We start from the raw sequence: 18,543 nt of genomic DNA, 5'->3' as shown, positions 1-18,543 counted from the left end.
GATGGCCGCAGGTACCTGCACCGCTCTGCGGAAGTGGCCACGGGTGGGATCCTGCTCTTGAGTCTGGTCCTTGGCTGCATCTGGCAAAGAGAGAGCAAGCCAGAGCTGAGGGGCCACGGGAGAGGCCAAAGAACACAGGCCAGCCCTGCGCTCTCCAGGAAGGGACAGCCCCCTGCGTGCCCGGGGGATGGAGCACGGCTGCCACTGGGGGCCAGTCCCAGCCCCCGTCCCATCCTGTCCGTGGGCATGTCCACAGGGATGGGATGGGATAGGATGGGATGGGATGGGATGGGATGGGATGGGATGGGATGGGATGGGATGGGATGGGATGCAATGGGATGCAATGGGATGCAATGGGATGCAATGGGATGCAATGGGATGGAATGCAATAGGATGGGGCCAGGCTGGCTGCAGGCACCAGCCCTGCAGCCCAGCTCTGCCACTCACCGTCCTGCAGTGGCTGCAACTGCTCCAGTTCTGCAGGCTGCTGCGCTGGGGCAGCTTCAGGGCCATTCTTTTTCTTCCCCCGAAGCCTCCTGAACAGGCTGAGCACTCTGCTCGCCATCCCGCTGTCCGACCTCGAGGGCACCTTCGAGACAGATGCCTCAGCAAAGGTCCAAGTCAGCGATGCCGCAGTTGCGCCTTGCAGGCACCTGCGACAGGGAGGCCTCAGGAAGATGACAGGACAGCAAGTCCTGCACTGTGTTCCTGAGGGCTCCTGCCACAATGACAGGAGACTCCTCGTGAACGATGGATGTCACCAAGTCCCACGGCCTGGCCACGAAGGCACCGGCCACAGGGATGGGGGATGCCTTGGAAAAGCTCCAAGTCAGTGAGTCCCGAGGTCTGGCCGTGAGACCAGCCACAGGAGTAATGCCTCAGAAAAGCTCTGGATCAGCAAGGAACGAGCCGGCTGTTTGGGGGCTCCTCACAGCACCGCTCTGTCCCGTCCTGTCCCGTTGCGTGCACCGAGCACTCTGGCCTGGCTGCGACGCTGCCGGCACCTGTGTCAGCACGTGTCACAAAGGGCTGCTGTGACACCCTGTCCCACTCTGCCCCACGGTGACCCTGCTGCAGCGTGTCACAAAGAGCCCTTGGAGATGCTGCCACGTGCCCCGGGGCCACCCCCTCCCCAGGCAAGGTGCCCCCGGTTAGAAGGAATCCATTGCCCCGAGTGTCTAACACAGCCCTGGACACACCAAAGCCGGCCAAGTGCTCAGGGAAGGACTCTCCACCTCTGTGCCTGGCCCGCACAGCCCAGCTCGGTGCTGCCCCTGGAGCAGAGCAGCTTCCAGCAAGCAAGAAGCAAATGCATCTTGCCGAGAGCTAAAACACAACCAGATAGGGAAGATGGCATTAATGTGTGCATAAAGGCCTTTCAATTCACAGCTCTCTGAGAGACATTTGGGGCTCTTGGCTGGAGAGATGATCCGGCTCTGTCCTATGCTCAAAGGGCGAACACACCCTACCACAGGTGCTTGGCTTTGTCTCTCTGCAGGCCCAGGAAGATGCCAAAGCTGCTCTTCACAGCCTTCTCCCTTCCCACGCCCCTCTGCCAAGTGCAAGGGGACTCAAGGACGAAAAGGAGCGCAGGGAGGCAAAGGGAGACAGCTGCACCTACCTCACTGGGGGCTCCTGGGGAAGCACTTTGCTTGAGAAGCAAGCCCCTCTCTTCCAAAGGCATTTCCCCAAATGTGCACATTTCCCAGACAACATCAACACACACGTAAGAAACCCTGGCAATGCTGAATTCCTTCTGCTCCTTGCAGCATAGGCACTCCAACTCGAGCTCCTCTTGCTTCCCCGAGTCTGTTTCTACGGGTCCCTTCTGGTGCGCAGCTCCGGGCCCCCTATAAACACGAGCTGCCCGCTGCCTCTTCATGTGCCCGAACTTCTGCCTGCACTCAGGGCAGCAAAACCAGGCTGTTGCCAGCCAGGGAGCGGAGCCCTGTTCCCGCAGGAAGCTCTGGTGAGCCCCTTACCCACTGTGCACGCAGCACTTCTTCTGCCTGCCCAGAACGCTCCTGGGAGAGCAGAGAACAAGCTGGCCAGCTCTGGGCTCGGCACACCCCAAACACAGGCGCAGGAAGACGCAGCCGCTGTTTTGCAGCCATGTCCCAGAGAGATGAGAAGGATCCCCTGCCCCTGGTCTCTCTTGGTTGGGTTTCTGACTGGCTCTGAGGCAGGGGCTGAGCTTCCTCGCTTGTGGGGAGAGCAGAGCCACTGGAACCACACCCAGCGTGCAGGCACTGCCTGACAGCGCTGCAGCCACTGGGACGCTCGCACCTCGGAGCCTCAGCCACTCTGCTGCTGCTGCTGCTGCTTCATTTGGCTTTAGGCACACCCAGAGCTCACTGCTAGGCCACAGTGGTCTCTGGTTCTGCCCTCTTCCTGTCCCTGTGTAGGGCTGGAGCACTGCTGTGATTTCAGGAAGCTTTTGTGAAAACTTCCAGCATTGCAAGCTCCTTTGCCTTCGGTGGATGCCTGCCATGGAATCCCTCATGGCTGGGTTCAGAGCATACTCAAGCTGGCTCTTCTAAAACCCAGGGTCCTTGTTCCCTTCAGCGTGCTCAGCACCACCTTTAACTCCACGGTGCTGTGCAACTGGAGCAGCAGGGCAGGGACCTTTGCAGCCGGAGCTGCCCTTGTTCCTCTCTGCCCGTGTACAGACGACGGCATGGAAGAGAAGGGCAGCAGGGCCCTGCATGTCCCTGAGCTCAGGATTTGTGCCGCTTCAGCTCCACGGACAGAGCCATGGGTCAAGTGAAAAAGCCAAACTGTTTATTAAGGGAAGGCAAGGCGAAGGGGTGAGCTGGGAGGCAAAAAAGGGATGGGCAGGGCCTTAGGGCTGCAGGGAGGGAGCTGCCAAGAGGGAGAGAGATGGCAGGAGCTCCTGGAGCTTGCCAGAGGCTCATCTGTGAGCAGCAAGATCTGTGCGTGGAGCTCCAGCTGATTCCCTCTGCTCTGCAGGTGGTTCCATCTTCAGTGGTATCTGGGGGTGGTCAAAGGACACCGGTTCTTCTGAGCCTGCAGACGAAGTTTGGCAGATCTCCTGGACAGGGACAGCAGATGGGACATCTGGGAAGCAAAGGGAACACTGAGTCAGTATGTGGACCTTTCCCTTAGCAGCAGCTGTACTTCCATCAGGGAAGAGGAAATGTCAGAGCCTCCCCAGGAGGGTTAGAAAGAGAAAGCAGCCGAGCGGGCCAGACTGTGGTGAGCACAGCCGCAGCAGGACCGTTCAGGAGCCCTGGCAGCCTGGCAGAGCCAGCACAGCTCCTGGGCCCTGCCGGCAGAGCTGCCTTGCCCAAGGACAGCCCCTGTGCCAGCCGGGGCAGCTGCGCTGAGCAGCCCCAGCACGGGCAGGGCCCACAGCCACAGCCCACGCCAGCCTCAGCCCCACCCATGCTCTCGGCAAACCCCCAGCCCCCTTCAGCTTCTTCAGCCCCTCACAGTCCTCTCACCTCCCTCAGTCCCTTCTGACCCATCCCGTCCCCTTAGACCCGCCACCCCCTCAGCCTGTGCCACTTGCCTGTCACCTCAGTGCCACCATGGCCCTCAGCTGCCCCACAGCCCTCAGCCCCAGCAGCAGCTCAGGGTCAGCGTCCCTTCAGCACCACCGCCCCTTCAGCCCCCTCAGTCTCACTGTCCTTCAGCAGCTCCTCAGGGGACAGTGCCTGGGGCCACCAGCAGCTCCCAGCGCTCCAGGGACACCTGGGCTGGAACTGCTGCTGCGCCCGGCCCGGTCACCAGCTCGGACCCAGCACAGGGAGAGGGGACAGAGGGGGCACGGGGGAAAACACGAGGTGAGGGAGGAAGCAGAGCCAGGAAAGAGGTTAAAAAAAGGGGTATAGAGATATCAATCTATTTAGCTAAACCTCCATATACAAATATAAATATGCATTTACAAATGTATATATGTAAATGTAACTATACACTGGTAAAAATGCAACTGTGCACATCTGTAACTATAACAACCCATCTAAAGCTATAACAATAACAATATACATCTAAAACAAAAAAAAAATTAACTGCACAGATCTCTATCTATATAGATAAATATAATTACACAAATCTATAAATACAACTACCTAGATAAATAAACAGAACTATACTATACTAGAGACAGAGGAATTCTACCTGCCCGATGGTCACAGGCTCTCCCTCTGTCTCTTCCTGCCACACAGGGCAGCCCTCCTGCAGAGGTTGATCACACAGAATCTGGGAAGCAAAGGGAACACTGAGTCAATATTGGCGCTTGTGCACGTGTTCCTTGAGCACCAATTGTCCTTCTATCAGGGACTGTCAAAGATGGCCTGAAAGGCAAACTCTCACTTGGCAATTTGAAACCTGCTCTTTAAAGAACAGGGATCCTTCCAAGTGCTCAAAACTGAATTGTGTAAAGTGTTTAAGTATCCTGATAAAGTCTTAGCAAAGGCTTGAGCTTGAAACACAGACAGTCTCAGTGACAGAGAGACCTCAGTCCTCACTGAAGTGGCTGAAGCTGAAGGCTGCTGGGAGCTGATTTATGAACCAAACTGGGACACCCAGCTTGGTGACACAACTGCCACAAGGTGAGCTTTATTCCCTGCTCTCTTGCCACAGCAGTGGACTCGGTGTCAGCGTCTCTGGAGAAGCATGGAGGGCAGGGCTCGGGGAGGCTGTGCCAGTGCAGGATTTGAACTAAAGGCACCAGGAAGCACCAACCCTGCAGACAGGAACTCAACTCTGCTCATCTCCCTTGCTGCCAGAGGCAGGCTCAGAGCAGCCATCTCACACCTCTCTAAACCAATGGGGGCTCTGTCCTTACCAAGCTCCTCAGGCTCTGGGGAACTGTTCCTGCAACTCTTGGTGCCAGATGAGGCTTCCTCTGCTGCAGCCTGGTTCACAGGCTCGCCTCCGGAAGACTCAGGCACAACATTAATATTGCCCTTGAAAGAACAATGGAAAGAAGGAAAACTCAAGATCATTTGGTATTTTCTTGGAATCACATCAAGGGTGCAGTTTCTCTCCTTCTCCATGTAACAACTTTCAATAGCTCTCAGCCCAGCTTCTTCCTTTCCCCTCCAATGGGGTGACCTGAGCAGAGGGAGACCTTTCAGGCAGTGATCTCCTGATCTCCTGGATCATTTGCTCAATGGCAAAGCCAAGATCCACTGGTGGAGACTGCTCTTCCCCAGGTGCGTTCTGTGTGGAGCTGGAGGCTGTCAATGCTGCACAACCAGCACTGCCAGCTGGAGTGCTGGATGCTGAAGTGCCTGGGGTGGCTGCAAGAATCCAAACATATTGGTCAGGCTCCACAATGTGGCTCTGGGACACAGATCTCTATTGCTGCCTTGGATCAAACATCACAGGAAGCATGCAGGAAAAGAAACAGGCAGAGAATTGTTTGGCCTTCTAGGTTCCCCTTCCTAATAGACTTGACAATTTCTGGCTGAGAATGACAGGGCCTTGTGGAAAAATACTTCAAACGGTCACTTTTCATTATGTTTCGGAAAAACAAGGCTACAACTCTTTTCCTACTTCATGGGTTGAAGGCTGGGGGCTGCTGCTCCCTGTGGAGCTGCTGGGAGCCGCAGGGCGGGCACCTGTGGCACTCCTGGTACGCTGCCGGCCGGCGCTTGATGCGGAGCAGGAGGTCGGGACGGTCGCGGCGAAAACAGGGGTTGCTGTGGTGCAGCCAGCCCCCGGCATCACCCAGCACAGCCACGCCGAGCCAGCCCGGCACCTTGCGGAAGCCGTAGTGGTAGAGCTGGCGCACAAAGCTGTGGAACTGCGTGGCCCTGAAGGTGCACGGCACCAGATCTGCCCCAGTGCCACCGCCCCCGGGGTGTGGCCTGGGCTGAGCAGCTCCCGCTCGGAGAGGGAGCGCTCAATGAGCAGCTCCTGGGCCCGGCTGTCCCAGTGCACGGAGTGGACCCGGGGGCTGTTCACCAGGTGCCACAGCTTGGCGGGGCGGCTCCTGGGGCTGGCCGGGCTCCACACAGCACGGCATGGCAGGGCAGGTTACAGCAGGACTCGGCAGGCAAGGCAGGCAGGGAAGGGCAGGGCAGGGCATTGAGAGCAGCGGTGGGCTCTGTCCCTACGCTGCATCCTCTGCCTGGGTCACCATTGGTGACAGAGAGGAAGGACATTGCTCTGTCTTGGCTGGGGAAAGGATGAAAAGGGGGCATTAGAAAACATTCATTTGATCTCCTTTTCAGCAGACTAGCTCTTTTTATCTCACCATGTCTGCCTGTCTTTGGCAGAGTTGGCACGTTTCTCGTGATTTGGAGTAAGCTACAGCAGCAGGAAGGGGCAGCAATTTTGTCTGCATTGTCATCCAAGCTAAAGTGCTGGCCCATGGATGGATGTTACTTTACCCAAGGAATTATAATGCCTGGGCAATAAGATAATGTTGCCCCATCACCCTCCCTGGTTTGCCCCCTCCTACTTTGCTTTTTTTTGGTGCCGAGGCAATGAGGAAATGCTTGAGCTATGCTAAAAGCTGTAGCTGTGCTGAAATAAGCATTTACTTTGTATCAGGGGATGGGAATGAAGCGCTTTTTAGAAATCAGCATATTTAGCAGAACATGCTAACTGCACATGGTAACCACTGGCTATTTGAGCAGACAATCTCATAGACTGTGCAGAAATGATAGGTGAGAAATTCAAGCCTGAGGAAGTCTTCTGAGCCTTCATCCAAAACGACCAGCAGGAGAGTGATGACCACCTCGTGCAGAAACTGCAAGTGTACCACGAGGGCTTTTTAATTGTGTAATTAGAAAATATGCTGCAAGATGAAGGTTAGGAAAGTATAATGTGCCAAATAAGTAAAAAATAGTATAAAACTAGTACTGTGTGAAGAACGGGCGAGTGAGTTTGTGGTGGAGCTATCCCCCTCGCTGCTGGTGATGAACAAACAGATACCTGCCCTATGGGCCCCACACTATGGAGCACTGTTTTATTACCTACTTTTTGGGCATCAATTAATGGCCTAGCGTTGTGGGAAACTCATGCTGGTGTCTTCCCAGATGGTGATGCACTTTTCTTTCCTCAGGAATCCCCTCTTCTTCCCCCTATCTGGGGAGAGTTCCAATGCAAATGCCTCCTGCAGGCAACTTTTGCCACTGTAGACTGGCAAAGGAGACCTTGCAATGGAGAGAGACTCCCTAGAGCTGCTGTGGAGAGCTGAAGGGGGAAGCTTTGTCCCTTAGCCTTGAAGTCTTGTTGGGGAGCTGCTTGTGCTCTGGGGGACGCACACCAATGATGTTTATCCAAGCCCTGCGGGTTCATTCCTGAGCTTCCTGATACACCACTGAGACTTTGGGGCTGTCATGTTGAGACACAAATTTCAGTCTGGGAACTTTTTGAAATGTTTCAATTATTCTTTTTCTTTTTACTTTTCTGCATAAATATTGCCATAATCTTTTGCTTCCAGAGAATCTTTTCCATGTCTCTAGGAAAATTCCCTCTGCTGGGCTCCCAGATCAGGCCAATTCCCAGGTTCCTTCCCAGACTGGGGTGTAGCCCGTGGTCTCCACTCTCCAGCTGGAACAGAAGAAAGCAGAGAGTTTGCTGTTGTGGGAGATGAGCTTCTCTTTCCTGCCTGCTTTCCCTTTGGGACAGGTTGGTGTGTGCTCATTTGATAAAGGCATGTTTAAACTCTGGAGGATGTGTTCCAAACTGCTCCCTCCTCGAGCCCCTCTGTGGGTATCCTTGGACAAAAGGCCTCTTGGTGAGAGCTCCCAGTGGCAGGTTAAGGAAGGAGGTTGATATTTCAGGGCTGTGACTGCTGAAAGCAGCTGGTTTCCAGAGGTGTCCAGAGCTGGGAGTGCCTCCTTTTCTCACCTGCCTGAAGGAAAGGAAGTTGCAAAGTGGGAATTTCATTTGCAGAGATGGCCATCAGGGGTGTTTTCCAAGAGATGGGCTGGCAGAGAGGCAGCTAAACTGGCTGTGTGTTTTGTTTTGATGGTGGGGAAGGTCAAAGATGCAGACACAGACACCAGCTGGAGGAATCATGTCATTTACTGTAATGCAAAAGTGCAAGAAAGAGTCAGAACAGGAGAAGCTAAGCAATGCACCTCAGCATTATTACAAAATGTTGCCTCTAGTGATTAAGAAAGATACATCACCAGATACCCCAATGCTTTGCCCTTCATGCAGAGCTGCACATCAGCTGAGGGAAGCTGTCCCAGCCAAGCCCTGGAGAGCCATGGCCGGGAACTGGGAAATCCTGTGGAGCCTCCACCTTTGCTGGCCACTGCGCTGTGAGAGTAGCCTGGCTTTGACAGTGCTGGACAGGCAACGTGACAGAGCTTCTGCTGGGGGACATCTGATTTCATTCTCCTCTTGGTTTTCTCCCTGAGTTTGCCCAGGGCTCAAGGAGGAACCAGGGCCAGGTGTGGCCTTGTCCATTTTCCTAATGCAGAAAGGTGCAGATGTGTTTCACCAGTGAATGGATGCACTGATCCTTTTGATAGCAATACTCGGTTAAGGAGCAGATACACAGAACATTTTTTTCCAAGGGTCATGTGGAGGGCAGCTTTGGCTCAGGTCCTGTTGTTGAGGCTTCAGCCAGGGTCTGAAGTTCAGCCTTCAGTCCTTCAGTATTTTGTGGTGCAAATCATTGCTGTGCAGAGCTGGTAACAAACAAGTCTGACTTTAGCATTTGAGATGGGGAACAGGATTAGCCCTGCAAGGCCAGGCTAGGGCCAAGAGCAGAAGGCCAGCACCCTGCACTTGCCCCCAGGGAACTCTCCAGAGCAAGAAGCCACTCCTGGCCAGGGGCTGAGGTACCTGAAGCTGCCTCCCCGCTGTGCAGCTCTGCAGAGCCCGCGCAGCGCTGGGTCCTGGGCAGCTGGGACAGCCCGGCTGCCCTGGAGCACAAGGAGTGTCCCAGAGAGAAGCTGCTGCCCTTTGCTTTGAAACTGTTTGGAGATCTTGTCACTAATCCACAGTGTCTGATATGTTTTCCTTTCCTCTCCCAAATTTAACACAGCTTTTTGAGAAAATTGACTGATGTAGATTCTGCTAGTGGTGGTGCATTTGTCTGCAGGAGAGGGCAGGTGATTTGAACCAAGGACGGAATCCACTGTTAACATCCCAGCCTTGCCAAGTCAAGGAAAGCACTCGCAATTGGACTCCTGGTGCTGAGCAGTTTTCCTAGTTTTTGGAAAGCTATGACCTTAAGAAACCCAACAGATTTTCCTCCATGAGGATACCAGCAATAACATGATGCCAATTTTTTCCACCTCTTCTCTGTGTCTTTGGTGTTTTTAAGAGTTCCTCAGTGCCCAGCAGGAATGAAAGGACCTGTGATAATGTGATTTGAGAGCCTGTTGTTCCTTGCCACATGATTGTTCATGACAAGCTGGACATCCCACTCGTGGCTCTGTTGAGTTAAATTCATCCCAATTCTGTGCAAACAGCAGCCCCGAGGTGCTGAGAAGAGCAAGGACAGTGGGTGGGTGTGCATGCACACACCCGGGGCTGACTGCTGTGTGGGCAGAAGGTTTTGGACTGCTGTATATCTTCACTCTCCCAAGCTGGAGGAATATATCAAATGTATATGAACTAAAAATATTTATTAAAATATATCAAAATGTATCACATGACACATATGAATTTATGATAGATGTAATTTATCATCTATATACTACATATTATATATTTTAATGTAGATACTATAATAAATAGAATATATAAAATATAGACTTGATCTTTTCCTAAACCATTGCCTGTGGGTCCTACAGACCATCTCCTGGTGTTACTGCATTTGTGTATTTTGATACTACTTATTATAGCATCCTTGTCCCTGGGAGTTCCTTCAGGGAACTTCACACAAAGGGCTTCCATCATTTCAGTGCTTGTCAAATCTTGTTGCTTCCCAGTTCTCCAGCCTCCTTCTGCATTTTGGAGCATCTCAGCACTTGTGTCCATGGCCCTTCCTTCATCCCCAGCCTGCAGCAGTCACAGTCACTGTTGCCTCCGCCTTGCTGCAGCTCATTTGCCAAAGTGCTGCCAACGGCAGTGGAGCTGGCTCAGGATCCCTGTTGGCTTCTGGGCTCTGGGATGAGCTTCAGGGGGACACCTGGAGCTCTTCCTAAAGAGCTCCCGTGGGGTGGGGGGTGGATTTGTCCTTCCCAGGTGGCTCCTGCTTGGAGTTCTGCTCTCAGTAGAGTCCTGGAATTTTCTCAGCAGGCCTTTGCAGTGAGTTCTGAGCCAACGTGTGGCTCTGCTGCCATCCCAAATCTGCGCTTCCCGTGCCCAGCCTGAGAGCAGGTGGGGCGTGTGCTGGGCATGGCCGGAGATTTTCATGGCCCAAACCCTCCAGCATTTCCATGGCTTTGGGTAGCACAAATCTACCCTTCTTTCAATTGAATCATTGCATTTATTGCAGATAGTTACACCTGCACTAGTAATGAACAAATATGCAAAACCCCTTAAGTTTAAAAATTAAATTTGCTTTAATTTGCTACCCTTGTGCTGCCAATGTAGAAACATGCACATAATAAGTTTAAAATCTAATTTTTTTTGAGAATTGTGATTTTTAAATATATACAAATATCAACTTCAGTTAAAAAATTATTTTATTGCAACTCTATGCAACTCACTATACACAAATATGAATTGAAGTTTTACAATTAAATTTTTTGCATATTACTACAACTCTACGGCCCATATACAAATACAGGAATATCAATATCCTTCTCTAAAGAATCTCAGATTCAGAACTAAATAAATACTATTTTAGAACTATGCAACTCCATCTATATTTAAGTAGAAGTAAATATAAATATATCCATAAGAATTTATAGATGTAAATATGTATTACGTATTTCATTCCATATATGACATGTAGAACACACATAACAAACCTATCTATAAATATACAAATTTCAATGGACCAATATAAAACCCCAGCAATAGAACTACACCGCTACACAACTGTACAAGTATGTAAATATAACTACAGATGTAAACACTTCAATATACATGCATCAGTATAACAATATACATATGTAAATTCCTATACAAATATCAGTCAAGGTATGTAAATATCCCTACACTTGTAACTATCTAAGTCTAACTCTACCCATCCATAAACAGAACCAGATCAGGAGGGATTGCAGCCGCCGATGTTCCCAGGCTCTCCCTCGGTCTCCTCCTCCCGTGCAGAGCAGCTCTCCTGGACAGGGGCAGCAGATGGGACATCTGGGAAACCAAGGGAACACTGAGTCAGTACGGGGACGTTTCCCTTGGCAGCAGCTGCACTTCCATCAGGGAAGAGGAAATCTCAGAGCCTCCCCAGGAGGATCAGAAGGAAAAGCAGCCGAGCGGGCCAGGCTGTGCTGAGCTGTTCACTTCCTTCAGGCAGCCCAGTTGCTCTGGGGGAACTCCCTGAACTCCCTCATGTCACGTTATTGAACCACCTCTGCACTTATCAAGACTGTGGCCCCCAGTTCAATCAGTATTTCTGTCTCCAGCTGCTTGCACCAATGACAGGGAACATCCTCTGACAGAGCTGGGACACAAAGTTACCTTCCACAGCTCATCTGACAGGGCCTTGTTCTTCCTCTGCTTCCTCTCTTTCTCCTTATCTTCCACATGGAACTGTTACAGCATTTCTTTTCCTTTCCCCTTGATCAGTGTTAAAATGAATGTTTCTGTTCCAAGCTTGAGTTTGTTTAGTGATCCGGTCAAGCATTTTCTCAGAAGCTTTTATCGTGCAATTGAGTGTTAATTTCAGCAGTTTTGGTGATTTTCTGTGTGATTTATGCAAGTCTCCAGTTCATTATGGCACCACTTAGGAAGGTACAAAGAGAAAAAGGATGTTTCTGTATGTCAGTTCACTAGTGGAATATTCATGGATAGAGAGAGTGATTAGCTGCATTTTAAATGTGCTCCTAACCTGAAAGTGCATTTCTGATACATCACTTCCTGTCTAGTAATTTCATTTTATCCTGTTCTGTTGTTATGCTAGACTCGTATGTTTTATTCTAAGTGCACTCATGTTTTCTTGAATGTGGAAGTTTTATATTGCAATGCAATCATTCACCTCTTTCATGAAACTCTTCATTAACATTAGCAGAAGTAACTCTGTGGTTCCTTTCTGCTTTGTAGAACATTTGGGAAAATCAAGTCCTGCTCAGCTACAAAAAACATTTATGGTGCTTGGTAATTCTTCTATGAGCTGAAGTTAATGGTAAAGCAACAGCAGCTGCTTGTTCACTTCACAGAAATTGGGAGAAAACACACTGCAGATACTGAGGAATGCAGTCCAAGGATGATGGGCATCCCTCAGTTATCCCGGCAGATTGATATCACTGGCAAAATTCCCTCTTTTCCAAAGGGTTTTCATTTGCTTTGGCTGTATTTTGTATGGCTGCAGGTCACATTTCCGGTGATTTCATGAAGTATCTGGGCAGTTATTCTTGGTAATATATCTTGGTAATTCCCCCCCTGGAGGAATTACTCAGTTCCGCAGTCCTCATTATATGCCCTGTTCTAAAAGACTTTTATGCTATTTTCCCTCTCTTGGTGTTTTCTCACTTGTTCAACAAGGTTTCCTTTTTAAGAAAGTGAATCACAATATCCCAAAGGATTAAAAAATGCTTGGGTATTTGTTCCCTAAGTATTTACAATATAAGAATAAATTACAAAATCTGTATAAATCCTGGATATAAAATGGAAATAAAAATAAACTTGAGAGTTTTTCCAAAAACCTTGTTATATTTGTCCAATTATCCAATTTAAAAAAAAAGCAAAAAAAAAAAGCAAAATTAAATGTAACAGCAATTTTAATTAAGTAGCTTAATATATATAAAATTGAATACACTCAAAATATTGACAATACAATTTGGGTAAAATAAGGAATAATTTGGTTCTGGTAATACCATATAAGCAAAACTAACCACATGGGGTAGTGCAGGGTACAGAGGGCAGGGCTTGACCCCTGTCACCTCACGTACTTGTCAGGCCAAAATTCCGTTTTTATGCTCTATGTCATTACCATCTCCTCCCATTTTCAATTTGTCACACTTGTATCACCACCCTCATCACCTTTACCATACATCCTCCACCATTGTTTTAGGGGGTCGTGCCCCTCTTTGGGGTTCTTCTTTGAAGAAGGCCTCTCCTCTACCTTGGTGTCCTTTAGTTCACCTTTTGGATTACACGTGTGCACCAAGCTGGTATAGTACAAACCAATATTATATTCTAACATTAAAGCACCAGATCTCATATAAATAACATTTTCCTGGTGTCCAACCAAATTTTACTCTCGTCCAACCAAATTTTACTCTCTTCCAACTAAATTTAGTAATATTATCTCTTGTTTCTTCCTGTTCTGAACATCTGCAGGAGAAGGGGGGCGGGGGAAGCCCTCGTCTCCCTTTCTTTCCTGGCATTACACCTTCAACTGTTTTATTATTTCCAAATATAAATTACTGTATCAATATTGATTATTGTTTGAATTTTATCAGCACAAATCATACCTATTTATTACATTTCTTTTCTAAGAATATGAACCACAATACACCAAAGGATTAAGAAATGTTTGGGTATTTATTCCCTAAGTATTTACAAAAGAAGAATAAAAAAATCTCTACAAATACTGGTTGTAATATGGAAATAAAAATAAACTTGAGAGTTCTCCCAAAAACCTTAAGAAAAAAACCCCCATGTATTCCATAAATCCATATAATTCATCTACAGAATACAAAAAGGGACATGTTCTAGAAGAGAAAAATTTGTACCACAGTGCTGCACAGAATTCTATGCTTTCAAGCTTTTTGCACTTCAGGGGCAGTATCATTCTCTGCACTGCAGTGCTCTGAGCATGTTCTGCTCACCGTGGCAGCTTTCTGCTCTCCCTGGTACAGATCATCCTCCCAGCCAAGGCTGAGTGCAGCCACCACAGCTCGCAGCACCTTCCCACACAGCAAGAGCCAAGTGAGAGAGATGGCTTACACCAGCTGCTGTGTGTTCTAACAATGCCACCTCGCAGCTGCTGAAAGCCTCAATTCCTGTGTTGCGGCGTGTTAGTTTATTGAGTTGCATGTTCCTTTACCTTGTGGTATGTTCAGGTGCTCCCCGAGTTATTACAGTTAGTTTCTCCCCTGTGTCATGTCCTCCTACCCAACTGTCCCTCCAGGAATCCCCTCCCTCCTTCCCAGCTTTTTCCCTGTCTGTCAAGACAACCCGGCCCCTTTGCCCTGTCCATCAGCCCAAACTCTACCCTTTGTTCCAGAAAGTTCCCTGTCCCTCACCCTAAGATCCAATCCTATCCCAACCCTCTCTCCTCCCCTTATTCTGATTTGTTGTAGCCCTAAAAACCACACCCCAAGACTTGCTTACTGGTTACTATATGGTGTCTACCCCCAGTTTTGAGAGATTTTAAAAACCCATGCACAGGGCTGATGAGGGGTTTTTTGCTTGTGTTCCGGTTTGGCAGTTCTCTGCTGTGTACCCTCCCACTGCCTCTGCTAATAAATTTACTGGACTTTGCACTGCAGAAGAGCCTCCTCTGCCTCCTTCACTCAGTGCTCATGGCTCCTCCAGGCCTCTCTACTGCTGGGCTGGCTTAGAGGTTCTGGCTCAGGCAAAACCCCAGTCTAGCCACTTCCCTGCTCTCGCCATTGCCCCTGGAGCATCGCAGAGCTAGCCAGGGCTCCGGAGGACAGTGGCAGTGACCCATGCCCTGGCATGTCCCAGCCCCCAGAGCCACACCTGCCAAGCCACGAGCCCCAGCCTTGGTCCCCACTGCCGGCCTCAGTGGCTCCTGGCCATCCTCACCCTGAGTGCAAAGCCACCCCCAGGAGCCCCCCAGGGCGCTCTGGATCCAGGCTGAGACACCCTAAAGCCATCACTGAAAGGGACATGGATGGGGACTGCAGCTGGATCTTCCAGTGCTCACCACCCCTGACTGTGCTCCAGGTGAACCCAAACCTCAGCTGCTGCACCTTGAGCACATTGACCCTTCTTGCCCATCCTGGAATTTGGTATTCCCACATCATACATGAGCCCTTTGCAGGGAGTGACCAGCTCCCAGCTGATCTGCTACCCTGGCCTTAACTTTCTGTTTCCCAAATGGATACACTTATGAGAATCCCAGCACAGCATTTGCTTCTCAGGAGCTCTTAGGTAAAAAAACTCCACTCATCACTAGTTTTTGCACAGAGAAGGAGGTGCTGACAAGCATAAGGCACAGACAGGGCCCTGACAGAAGAATTCCTGAGCCATAGGATTCCACACGTTGCTGTTCCCAGCTGCTTTGCTCATATTTTATAGCCAGTTCTGGACATGGGCTGCTGCTGACAGGGTAGGAAAATTTGGAAAAATAAAGGTGCAGGACACAACCAAAACCAAGAGGGAAAACACTTAGAAATACGGAGCACAAGAGAAGACCTTGGAGATGGTTCAATAGAAAATGCCACCAGCAGCGCCCAGAGCCCGGAGCTGCTCACTGCCACCACAGGGGCTCCTCAGTGCCCTGCTGGTTTGTGTCTGATCCCTGCTGGACTCCCTCTGCCCCTCCAGCAGACACAGTCCTGCCTGGAAAGGGCTCCGTGCTCTGGTGTTCTCAGCTTGCTGCAGGCTACATTCTTAGCAGCACTGAAAGAAGAGGTGAAACAAAGAGCTCTTTCTGTGCTGCCTGCAGCTCGGAGTGCCCGGAGCCCGGGCCCGTGAAGAGCTGCTCCTGGCGCTGGCTGTGCTCAGCCCGCTGTGCCGAGCAGCCGCGGCCATGGAGACACAGGTGGGAGCTCTGCCAGAGGCCGGCAGCGGCCAGGCCCGGCTCGCAGCTGCGAGGACGCCGGCAGTCTGTGCCTGAGCCGAGGCCATGCGGGGGGTTTGCGGGCAGGGCTTTTGCGAGCCGGCCGGAATGTGCCACCTCCCGTGTGGGCCCGGCTGCGGCAGAGGCAGCGGGAGCGCGGCGGGGCCGGCAGCGGCGGGCAGAGGCCGCGGAGAGCAGCAGCCCGGCCGGGCCCGCTGCGGACCGGCACGGAGCTCCCGGGCAGCCCTCGGCCGTGTCTGTGCCCGCCGGGCAGGAGCCGCGGCAGGAGCCGGCCATAGTGGCAGCTCGCCGTGCCCGGGGCCGCGGCCGCAGCTCTCCCCGCCCGGCCGCAGCAGCAGCTGCTCGCCTCCGAGGCTCCAGCGCTTCCCGAAGAGGACGGGCCCGGCCCCCGGGACGCGCTGGAGCCCCGCGGCGAGAGGAGCCGCCGGTGCCGCAAACGGCAGTGCGGATGGCGCGGCCTGAGGAGGAGCAGATGAGGCTCTTGCTGGGCCACGCTGTGGCAGCTCTGCCCTCTCGCCTTGAGCCCTTTGCTGCTTTTCCCTGAGCCCTGATCCCCCATCCTTGGCCAAGGGCCCCCGGAGCCCTTTCCAGAGCTGCAGGGAAAGTTCCCTCAGTCACAGAATCACTGGGTTGGAAGACACCTTCAAGATCATGGAGTCCAACCCATCCCCTAACACCTCAACTAAACCATGACACCTAGTGCCACATCCAGTCTTTTCTGAAACACTTCCAGGGATGGTGACTCCACCAGCTGCCTGGAGGGGTCTGTCCCAGGAAGAACCAAGATAGCACTGGGGCCTTCTACCTCCCCCCTGGTAGTGCTTGGAGCTCTGGAAGTTTGTCTTTCTGCTTAGGGAAAGGCCGTGGAAAAGTATTGGGAAAACTAGTCACTAATAGAGTAGTCCACAGAGCTACAAATATATGTGCAAAGAATACAGAAAACATAGAAAAGAAAAATGGCAAAACCCAAACAGCATCAGCAAGGTCTTGGGCATGAACACATAGATCCAAATGGTCTTGTCAGCCCTATATCTGTGTATTTCTGAGAACCAAAGGAATCTTGTTTGAGCCTGTGGGGAGATGGGTTTGGGAGGTACAAGTTCATTCATTTTTTTTCTCCTTGGGGCAGCTCCTGTTCCTAACATCAGCCGAGCCTGTCTCCAGCCTGATGCCTCTGATGGTTGCAGCCAAACAATTCATGGCAGGAAGAAGACACTGACACTTCCAGGAACATGACTTTCTCCAGTGCTAGCTGTGAGTGGGAGTCAGAATAAAAACTACAGAAACCACAACTCCATTGGAAAATTCCCTTCCTTTTCATTCTGTAAATAAGTTCTGTATCCACTTCTGAATTGTCAGTTGTTTGTTAAGGATGGGAAGTTCTCTTTTACGAATTTTTTAATGTGGTTTGCATAAGGGTCTCCTTCCTTCACAAACTCCAGCCCAAACTGCCTTTGGAATATGGCCCACTGGGCAGTTTTTGCCAAGCCATGGTATGTCTGGATAAGAAAGCAAGGGCAATGGTATTTGCAGCTAAAAGCCAACAAAGCCTGGGACAGCCAAAGCATCCTGTGGAGATCCAGGCCTCCAGCTGTTACTAGAAATCAGCAGAGTTCCAGCCAAATGGTTCTGTATCACTAAGTGCAATCTCTTTGCCTGGATCAGAGCCTTGCTCAACTGAAAAAGCAGAAAGATCAGCAAGGGTGATCCCAAAGGCCCACAACAGCGTTGTTATTTTGCTCATCTTGTTTAAGTTTGCAACTAAATGTTGAGCTGATGGCGGGGGAGGGGCAGGTAAGAAAAGAAAAGAGGCTTATGACAGGGCCATGACATTCCAGGAGAGGAATCACTGGTGTGCATTTCCTCGACCTGTCATCTCCGGTTTCAGAGCAGCCATGCTGCTGTCAGACCTGGAGATGAACAAACTGCCCCAGCTCGAATTCCCAGGTTCAACAGAATAGATTCCCCCAGGTACTGCTGCTGCAGCAGGTTTAGTGCCAGAGCCCATGTAGGTGTGCTGAACCTGTAGCATTTCTGGTGGGGACAGTTCCTGTGCCTCACACCAACCTTGGGGCCCTTCATTGCCAGTTGTTTTCTGGAAGTCTGCAGTCTGCCAGGTGAGATGTCAACACTTGCAGGAAAACAGCTTTGAGGGGAAAAAATCCCATATCTGGAGGGGGAAACATCTCTGCCTGTTCAGAACTGGTACACGGAACATGTCTCTAATCCTCTCCTGAAAGGGATGCTTTAGGTGAGGTTTGCACCTCCAACATCCTTGGACCAGAGATGGGAAGATTCAATTATGTAAAAGTTACATAGATAGATAGATAAATAGATAGACAGACAGACAGGTAGATCTCACTACTATAATCTCTCTTTACTGTCATCTCTCACATCAAAACTTGGTAGGCAGTGCCCCCACTCAGCAGCAATCCTGAGATTGCTGTCCTGTTGCTTCAATAAACCACACTCTTGGGGAATCTGGCAGGTAGGTACTTATGGAAAACGATCTGACCCAGAGCATTGCACTGAGAACTGCACTCTTTCTGCATCTGTGCTTGAGCAAGTTCTTCTCTTGGACTCAACCACACTGACACTGCTGAAGTGGCTGTAATCAGAAATGCTGCCCAGCCCCTCCCAGTTCCTCTGATCTCTGAGGACCAGTTGGAATGAAAGGCCATTGATATCCTGCTCAATTCCCAAACACAAAACAAACTGATTCCCTGGGCTGCAAAAAGCCACAGGCATTGATAACCTGAAAGTGA

General features: G+C 50.6%; 1 pseudogene; it reads left to right on the top strand.

Moving 5' to 3' along the window:
* Positions 1-18,543, top strand: part of LOC135291581 (zinc finger protein 23-like) — a 201,810-nt pseudogene that overhangs the window by 134,322 nt on the left and 48,945 nt on the right.

This window comes from Passer domesticus (assembly GCF_036417665.1).
Source record: "Passer domesticus isolate bPasDom1 chromosome 8 unlocalized genomic scaffold, bPasDom1.hap1 SUPER_8_unloc_1, whole genome shotgun sequence".
Lineage (NCBI taxonomy): Eukaryota > Metazoa > Chordata > Aves > Passeriformes > Passeridae > Passer > Passer domesticus.
The sequence above is the reverse complement of the archived record's forward strand: the minus strand, read 5'-3'. Positions and strand labels throughout refer to the sequence as shown.